This window comes from Dicentrarchus labrax, unplaced genomic scaffold, assembly GCF_905237075.1.
Source record: "Dicentrarchus labrax unplaced genomic scaffold, dlabrax2021, whole genome shotgun sequence".
Taxonomy (NCBI): domain Eukaryota; kingdom Metazoa; phylum Chordata; class Actinopteri; family Moronidae; genus Dicentrarchus; species Dicentrarchus labrax.
In genome coordinates, this window is record NW_026136721.1 from 7068152 (window position 1) to 7078053 (window position 9902).

The 9902-nt window shown below is 38.2% G+C and overlaps 1 long non-coding RNA gene across 5 annotated transcripts; it reads right to left on the reverse strand.

Annotated features, from left to right (window-relative positions):
• Nucleotides 1-3968: 3968 nt before the first annotated feature.
• On the reverse strand, nucleotides 3969-9306 carry LOC127355383 (uncharacterized). Of its 5 annotated transcripts, XR_007881741.1 has the most exons (8): nucleotides 8747-9306; nucleotides 7956-8119; nucleotides 7836-7876; nucleotides 7673-7763; nucleotides 7538-7579; nucleotides 7299-7467; nucleotides 5508-7218; nucleotides 3969-5260 (listed from the first exon to the last, which is right to left on the reverse strand). It is a non-coding gene; the product is annotated as an uncharacterized LOC127355383 (long non-coding RNA). The 5 variants fall into 5 exon arrangements; XR_007881738.1 differs by having other exon boundaries at nucleotides 3969-7218; nucleotides 8747-9278; XR_007881742.1 differs by lacking the exon at nucleotides 7956-8119 and having other exon boundaries at nucleotides 3969-7218; nucleotides 8705-9277.
• Nucleotides 9307-9902: the final 596 nt, after the last annotated feature.

Genomic DNA, 9902 nt, shown 5'->3' on the forward strand with positions numbered 1-9902 from the left:
GTAAAAGTACACACATTCAGTGCTATTGAAGAACATATCCTAAATACTAAATTGAAATGAACTTGCAGCAGCTATTTTTGTACAAAGCTAACTGAAACTCCAAAAAGGAGTTCTTCTCTGTTTCGTCTTTCTCATCGTGTGACTTCTGTTAAGTGTGTTATGTGTCGGTCTTAAGCCGCATAAAAAACATCAAAAACACAATAATTTCCTTCAAAACTAAATGTAAACCTGTTGTTGTATATAAAAAATTTATAAAGTACAGATATTTGTATAGAAATGTAGAGGTAAAAGTAAAATATATAAAAATAAATAATGTCAGAATAAAAATAAAGTACAAAAAATCTGCTTAAGTAGGGTAATAAAGAGCTTGTACTTCATTACTTGTACTTCATTACTGCCCCCTTCTGCTCAGTTCTAAGAACAATTTAGTAGAAGATAGAAAAAGACATGCAGCGACACCTGCAATTGTTTTTCCCCAATTGTTCAATCACCACCAAAACTGTATTACAGTAAATTTTACATACAGTACAGTTCAAAGTCAAAAGACATGACACACTGACGCTGCTTTGTCACACCCCTCAACTTCACTGTCTGTATGAAACGCCTTTTTAACATACACAGGAAAAGATTGTGATTCGGGGTAAATCCAGGATATATTATTTATTTATTTGTTATATATTGTTATGTTGTAATAAAATTTTCAAAAAAACAAAAAGAAAGAAAGAAAAATATCTGGTATCTGCAGCTGTTGCAGGCCTGAAATAACACCGGTAAGGATAAACTGATATAGATAATGGATCAACTGTCAGTTTCCCTTTATTCTGTGAGACCAAAAGCAGAGCCAACATTCCTCTCTTAATACCATTATCACACGGCTGGGTCTCTTTGGCCCCTTTAACACCAAAGTAGCTCTGCTTCTCGAACCAGTTCTGTTCAATAACCTTGGTGCTATCCAGATAACCAGCCTACGTTTCCACCATTTTTAAGTAGAACCTCAGTTATCAGATGTATCATCAACAGAGGGTACTGCACAATGCACAACAACCTGTATAATATTACACGTCCACTTTGGCTCCCAAGGAAAACCTGTTAGTTTTGGTTCCAGCTGAGAACCAACGTTTTGGGTTCGGAACTAATGTATTTTTGGTTGAAATATATAAACGGTTTGGTGCTTGAACCAGAATGGAGCCTGTTGGTGGAAAAGGGGCATCAGAGACCCCAGACAATATATATATATATACGCATATACACATATACATAAATACATATAACATACATACAATATGAATACAACATGGATGAATGAAACAATAGGAAAAGAACAAGTTACCAAAAAAAAGACAAGAATAAGTAAATAAATACATGGAAGGAGATCTATAAAATGTTTGCCTGTAGAGATTTTTAGAGTTTTAAGGAGCCAGCAACTTCAAAATGCAGCCACATCTGAATTTTGATGCTCTTCTATTAGCGTTGTTACAGTGCCGGTGCTTTGGACAGGCCAAGAGGACAAGACTCACATATTACAGCCATAATTCCCCACATTACATTACACATCATGATTCAATAACGTCTTGTTGAATGTGAACAGTATTCAATGAGAGTATTATTTTGGCTTTCACCAGGATGTTAATTATCTCTTCATTACTTTATTCAATACTAAATTACTTCTAATAGATTTTGTGCTGACTCATTAATAGTGACACACTTCTTTCATAATATATATACACTTGTGTGTGTGTGATCTAAATTATTGTTGCCAGCTATGTTAATAGACACACACACAAAAAAAACATTTAAACATATTTTAAGCATTCTTTAAAATGAATAATTAATTACAGCTTTTATTTGCAAGCTGTATTGTAATGTATTACTAGGTGATAATAAAGTTTTACAACTTACTTATAATTTAATTTCAAAATTGTTACATTAAATGTATGTATTAAATGTTAATTCAATGTTTTAATAAACTTGACTTAAACTACTAAGAGTACTAGTGAGAGTTGCATTTATTCTATGAAAGGTGTTGATTGAATGCTCTTGAATATTTTAAACAAATGAACCCTGTGCTAAGTTGTTTTAATATAGTATATGGTCAAAAATGAACCCTCAATGAATGAATGAACCAACTCATTTTATTTTCATGTTTTAAAATCTAGATATGACAGTACATAAAGTAAATACGAGCAGATGTTGATAAGGAAGTGGATCAGAAACATCAGTCACTCACATGTTGTACAATAGTAACAAAGAAAAGTTATGAAACCCAAAGTCACGGTCACTTAATCAAAATGTAAAATGTCATGTCAGAAAAATGCCACGGTGCGTGTTCATGTTGGTTGTATCAGGGGAACAAAAGCAGAGAGACATCACACCTTTATCCATGACGAGAGTTGTCATTACTCATACTCTACGAGCACATATTTGTCCTCAGACTTGTGTCATCTCATGCTTATAAAAAGAGGAACTGGAGTCAGTGAACATCACAACTTCGGTCACTACAAAGGACAACACAAAAGCAGAGAATATAAACCTGTAAGTACTTTTATTGTGTTGTTAATTTTGAGAATTTAGAAATGTTGAAATTATATTTATTTTTGTCTTTTTTAAATATTTTGTGCAGGATTTCTCAGCTTTTCCTGGCCCTTTATCCTATTATTTTCTTATATAATAGTTTATCCTGTTTTATTTATTTCTTTATTTTATTTCTTTATTTGTCCAGTCATATCAGTGTTTTTGTTGTCAGTTTTTAATCGGTTTAATGTCTTAAATGTTACAATTTTGTTACGTGTATTATTATTTAAACCTGTTACTTTGTATGTAAGCCTGGAACTTGCTTCAGCACATGCCATCGTAAAATAATGACAAAACAAAATGTTATCACTTAAGTTTATTTTGTGAACAACTTATTATCAGTTCGTATTCAGTACTGTAGTCTTACAGCTGCTGTACGCTTATTCAGTAAAAGACACATGCACTGAAAACATGAGCAAACAATTTAAATTGCGAGTCTTACCCTCAGCATTTACCCCTATCTGCAAAAATTCTGATTTTCATTTATCTAATGACATTTTTATTTTTCATGCAGCAGAAAAAATAAACTTCAACTGAATCACCATGATTGCAAAGATTTGTGTAATCCTTCTTTTGTTTGTTGGTAAGAGAAACATTCATTCCAAAAAGAGCTTTAAAAAGAGTTTGAAATGTTGGACTAAATGTTAAACTAATCCAACATTTTATACTCAAAACAGCCTTTAGCAACTCACAGACAACAACAGTTCCTCCAGCAACAACCACGGCTGTTCCAGCAGCAACAACAACAGCTGCTCCAGCAACAACTACGGCTGCTCCAGCAACCACGGCCGCTCCAGCAGCAACAACTGCTGCTCCAGCAACAACCACGGCTGCTCCAGCAACAACAACTGCTGCTCCAGCAACAACCACGGCTGCTCCAGCAACAACTGCTGCTCCAGCAACAACTGCTGCTCCAGCAACAACCACGGCTGCTCCAGCAACAACTGCTGCTCCAGCAACAACCACGGCTGCTACAGCAACAACTGCTGCTCCAGCAACAACCGCTGCTCCAGCAACAACCACGGCTGCTCCAGCAACAACTGCTGCTCCAGCAACAACTGCTGCTCCAGCAACAACCACGGCTGCTCCAGCAACAACTGCTGCTCCAGCAACAACCACGGCTGCTCCAGCAACAACCGCTGCTCCAGCAACAACCGCTGCTCCAGCAACAACCACGGCTGCTCCAGCATCAACCACGGCTGCTCCAGCATCAACCACGGCTGCTCCAGCATCAACCACGGCTGCTCCAGCAACAACCACGGCTGCTCCAGCATCAACCACGGCTGCTCCAGCATCAACCACAGCAGCATCCACTACTGCCTCCTCCTCCACTCTCATCAACAAAATCAGTCTCATTTCAGTCGTGGTGGCTGTGATAACACATGTAATTCGCTTTTAAGACTGAAGGTGTTAAATACAGTGTCATGCTGTAAATGAAGTGATAAAAACTGAAGAATTTGTATGAAGATTTTAGATGCTGTCAGTAAGCTAATATTATAATATATTTTATTGTGTGTATGTGGATGTATGATGGCGTATGTAAGCACTGCTGATCTCTGATATGTCAGATTTCACACTTGCCCCTCCTGGAGGTCTCTATAGTTAATCTGTGATGGGAGGACTCTGAAATGTTCTTATTCAGAGAACAGTGAATCAGTTTATCAGTTAATGTCCTCATTTTGTCTGTAATTACATACTTTTTTTAGGAGATTGTTTACAATAAATATTTTGCAGTTAATAAGTTGTCACAAATTACTTTTGCACTATTTATTGAAGACCTTAGTCAGCAAACTTAGTTTTAAATTTTAATTATTTCTTAAATTTATGAGAAAATACAATAAAATTCCTTCCTTAAGTCAAACGCCTTTTGGAACTTTGGTCAATTGTCTTCCTGTAGCCTACTTATGCTGTGTGCTAAGCTAGTCTATGTTGAAAAGACAACAACATTCAAAAAGCATTATCAATCATTAAAAAATAAAACAAACATCTTAAATTAGCCAATGCTATCCACCTAGCTAGTGTAACCCCCTACCTGCACCTGTCACTTTAAGACAGTGCTAAATATCTAATAGGAAAATGAGGGTTGACTTTGATTCTAGATTGGATTAGGAGACTGCTGAGATTTACCTGCCTAATTGTTGAATTAGACCTGCAATATCTACCCCAAATAACACACACGACAACAGACTGACAATTTTAAAGGAAGTATATTGAACCCAGTGAAGATCCTTCACAACACAGTATCTCAAAAAGGTAAGTAAATTAAAGTGAATACTGCATTATAATACTATAGTACCTATATCATCAACTCAAAGTTGGATTCACAATACACAGTTCTTTTAAGTACCTTTGTTGAACCCCAATTGTCCAATCTTAATATTTTGAACCAAAATAAAATAATAAAAAAAACCTCTGAGATCTCAGGTATGAAAAAGGAAATTGTCCCAAAAGTTCAAATGAATAAAAAAAAATGAATAAAAAAATAAAAAGTAAAGGGGAAAAAAATCAGTGCACTCAAAGTCCTACCGCCCTCTTCCACAGTGAATATCCAAAGTGAGTATTGTGATGGGAAAGATATGGAGATGTGGACGTGGATGACCCCTTTTCCGAAGGTGAGTAGCAACCAGGATGGAGATGCATATGGATGACAGCAGAAGATGGTAGAGGAACCGAGGACCCAATCGAAAGACTCTAAAAAAAAAAAAAACAGCCAGGGAATTGTTTACAACTCTAAACAGTTCTACTCCGTCCTACTTGAAGTCGCAGCTCGTCGATCGCCTCTTCTACATCCATGTTCAACTTATCTCTCAGTTTTCAGACTTCTGACTTAGTTTTATCACACACACACACACACACACACACACACACACACACACACACACACACACACACACACAATTAGAGATAAACTGGGGTTTAACTAACCACGGTTACACCAGCTTATCAACATCAATTGTTTGTTCGTGTTTTGCTGTGAAGTAAAACATTAGCCACTACTTAACTAGTCAGCTAACTAGATAGCTAAAGATTGATTTACATAAGCAAGCTAGTTAGTGGGCATTTTGCTGATATTAGGTAACTTAAGATGTGACTTTATGTGCTGCTTTTATCTTTCATCTGCTGTTTGAAGGAGATGGTAAAGCAAATTAAATGCTTTTATTATGCAATCGTGCACTGATTGTTGAAACCTAGATGAACAGTGTTTGACTTTACCCTATTATTATTTTTATGAACTTTATAGGACATGCTTCAACACTACTTAATATCATCAAATTCTAACAAATGTTGACCTTTTTTTTTTTTACTTCCATGCCTTGTGGGATTTTTGACCATTTGAAGTAGCGTGCCCTTATTGTTTGTTCTCAATTTGTTGGGATGCAATACACATTCCTGCCAATGGTTTCATGCTATTGCATTTATCTACAGGTGGCAGCAAAGACAGGAATGAATATGACTGCAAGAACATACACAGCAATACAAATTTGATTTAGATTTACCATAATCGCAAATTTGCCTCAGGAGGCTTTACAAATATTTAAAGCATCAGACACCTCATTATGGGTAAGGAAACACTACCTCCAACACTTCCTCAGGAAGAACCACAAACGAAGGGATCCAAGACTTTTTGGTCTCAATTGTATTGACAGATCAACAGCATCTTCAACAGGAAAGGCCTACCATGTGAAGAGCAGCAGCATCCTCTGCTGGAAGTATGATGTGTTGTGTCTCGTCAAGTGTGTTAATGTGTAGTGTCATGTTCATGTTTAGTGTTTCATGTTTAGTCCTTCCTATTTTATTTTGTACTCACCTTTTCCCTCACATTTCAGACCCTGACTTCCTCCTTTTGTGTGATTTTCCCTCCTTTGTAATTGTCTGCCCTGCCCCCTGATTGTTTTCACCTGTTTTCACTTACACCTGGTATAAATAGTCCTTGTCTCCCTTTGTCAGTTTGTCTTGTTCATTGTGGGAGAAGTATTGTCAAGTGTTCCAGAGTTTTTCACGTTTTGTGTTAAACTTTTTTGATCTCCTCGTGAGCTATTGTTTTGCACTTTTTATCCTCCTGAGGGGTATTGCACAAAACCAGGATAAGGGATTAAGCCGGGATATGTTGGTTATCCTGGCTGAATTTAGCCTCAAGTCGGTTGTATGAAAGCATGTCAAACTTAACCTGGCCAAGTTACTATGGTGATTTATTCTCTGCAGCTAGCCTGCTCGAGACCAGGCTAACAGCCAGGCTAAGATTAATCCTAGTGATTCACCTGTATTTCCACCTTCAGTCCTGTGAGGAATTAATGTGTTTTACAGCATGTCCAAGGTCTTTCTTAGTATGTTGCATCATTTTAATTGTCCTGCATTAAAATATTACATATATATTGTCATTTCTCATTTCATTTAAATCTCATTAATGGCAGACTCGTCAGGGAGCAATAAATTGCAATTTTTTATTTTATTTTTTAATTTAGCCCATCTTTAGTTAATAAAATATCTTAAATGTTACTTTTTGCTGTGTGTGCATTTTGTTTAACATTGGTGGTTATCTTTTCAATTCTACTTCATATTCATGAAGGGAGGGCACCACAGTGTTTTCTAGTTGAATTTTTTTTTTTTTTTATTTGGCAGTCCTCATTTGTCTTGGTTCCTTGGATCCTGGAATAGAGAGAGCAAAAGCAACAAAGATTAAAACACTGTATTGCAGTTATGGTTACTATGTGCACTGAAATACCCACTTCTCTTTCTAGTTTCTGGATTTCCAGGTCCAGTTTCCTGAGTGTCCGGCGTTTAATCTCAAGATCCAGCTCCATTTCTTGGAGCTTTCATTTCTTGAGTTTGATTTTAACGTCTCCCAGCTCTGTCTCTCCAGGTGCTTGCGTATAGTCTCCTGACAGTTTGTGAAGTCTGTAAAAGAAATGTCAATTAGCACAGCAGGATTTGTGCATAATATAGATTTACTTTGGCCAATACTCACAATGTTACCAGGCTACTTAGGAGACTGTGCAGCATCTGGGTCCTGTTACACATATATTTTCTATTAGTACCACATCACTGACTTCATATTCTTTATGGACTAAATAAGCAGGATATTTCCATAAAATTGACATACCTCAAGCCTTCTGGAGTCCAGTGACAGTCTCCTCATCTGCAGAAGTGCATTCTGCAGCTGCAGATGTGCCTTCCCCCTGCCATATACACATCTGTATTGAGAGAACTTGAATTAAGATTTCAAAGGACATACCAAGCCTGTGATTTCAAAACAATGTACTAACCGGATCATCTTCTGGTGGCTCCAAAAGCGTGTTCCCAGACGCTGCAAGGAAATCCAAAGTCAGACAGTATAATATATTAATTTGATTGTGTTCCATGTGCAGTAGAACTGCAATATGTACCTTGTATGAACGGACAGTTTCTGTGGCTGGTACAGAGTCTGTTACTGTCCCTCCCTGGATCCCCCTCCCTTTATTTAAACGGAGTGCCAGCTCCTCCGCTGGGGGGTCATATCCTGGCTTGGTGGGCCGCCCCCTGTGCCAGTTCTATGGGCGTTTTTTAACTGCTACAATCATACAGACATTCAACATGTCAGCAGACACCTAATCTATTCAACTCATTTGTTCACTGTTATCTACTTTAAAGTCACTTACCAGCCTGCAAAATGTTCTTGTATTTAACTTTTTAAATATTTTTAAGGTAACTTTGCATGACAAGTTTCTTCTTTATGAGGCCAGACAAAATAGTTAAAAATGTTCTATTAAATGACACACATTGTGGATAATGGTTGCACTTAATCATACTCTACATTTAAGTAACATGCACCGCTACTTGCCACATTTAAAGCAAAGTGTACAACAGTTGATTAGTGGACTTAAAGTAACTCCTTTAGTCCTTTAATTGGAGCCTAATTATGACAGTTCCAGTGGAGCACTGTTTATTCATTGTACAGTTTTGGACAACATGATGTTTTACAACTAGGTTCGGGAACAAAGACCACCCCCTGCAATCATCTCATTTCCGCTAAAAACTTACTTAAGCACACCTTATCCGTTCACTCCCTCCTTGACTCATTTTCCACATGATCGGCGTCAGACAGGAAACACAAAAACATATACCTCGAACCAGGGAGTACAAGCTCACACTCAACTCTTCAGACAGCAACATGTTTGAAGACGCATGACAAACTCACGAAATCTCCGAGTCCTCTTCCTCGCCTACCATTCCTTCTCGTCAGCCACCGCGGCTATGCTCAACAATCCATGTGCTCTGACACTCCCAGACTTCATCCACCGACAGCTCCAACACCATCGGGCCTTCGCCCCCAACAGGTCCAGGGAAGTTCTCCGGCGCCCGACCGACCTCCCTCCTGCCAGCAGCCTCGGGCGAATCTACCGTGACCCGACTTCCCTCGGCCGTAAACTACGGTGCCTTGCCAGAGGATCGCTCTCTCTCAGCAAAACACACCCTTCCAACGCACCGATAACAAAACGAAAGACCACTCTTCCTCTCCAAGCTTCACCGCCGCTTCCGGGTTTACGGCGTCGCGTCCTTGGCAACGCCGATGACGTCAAGGCGCATCCCACGCCCCAGCCTTTCTCATAAGCCCTCTCAGAGCAACACAGTCTCACTCCCAGAACTCACAAACTAATAACTATTGCCTTGCAGGAAGTAACACTGAGAAGACTCAGTGTTTCCTCCTGCCCCAGGGTTGGATTTGCTCCAGTGATTCTTTGTTTGGCTGTCACAGATACCTGACACCTCAGCGTTACACTTCCTCCTCCACCACATTTCACATGTTGTTTTTTTAACCACAACTTTTATTGAAACACTGTCAATGCACTGTTTAAGTAAAGCTAAAGCTAAAGGTAAAGGTGCCATATAAATAAAAACTTAATTTTACAACAGTTTGAGCATCAAGCGACAATTTTGTGACTTTCGGTGGATAGTGGATAGACATAGCTCAATTGTTACTACATTCAATTCAATTTTATTTGTATAGTGCCAATTCATAACAGAAGTTATCTCAGGACACTTTTCAAATAGAGCAGGTCTAGACCGAACTCCATAAACATTTACAGAGACCCAACATACCACCATGAGCAAGCACTGGGCGACGGGGACAAGGAAAAACTGCCCTTTAAGAGGCAGAAAGCTAGGACAGATCCTTCGACTCCAACTTGGAATTGTCATCATGTGATAACGGACGGTGAAAAAGTAAAAAAAAAAGTGGACAAAAACTGAAATGAAATGAACAAGTAAACTCATCTCCTCACCAAGACATTGAGATGTGATTGAAAGCTTTTGAAGATTTTAAACAAATGAACCCTGTGCTAAGTTGTTTTAAT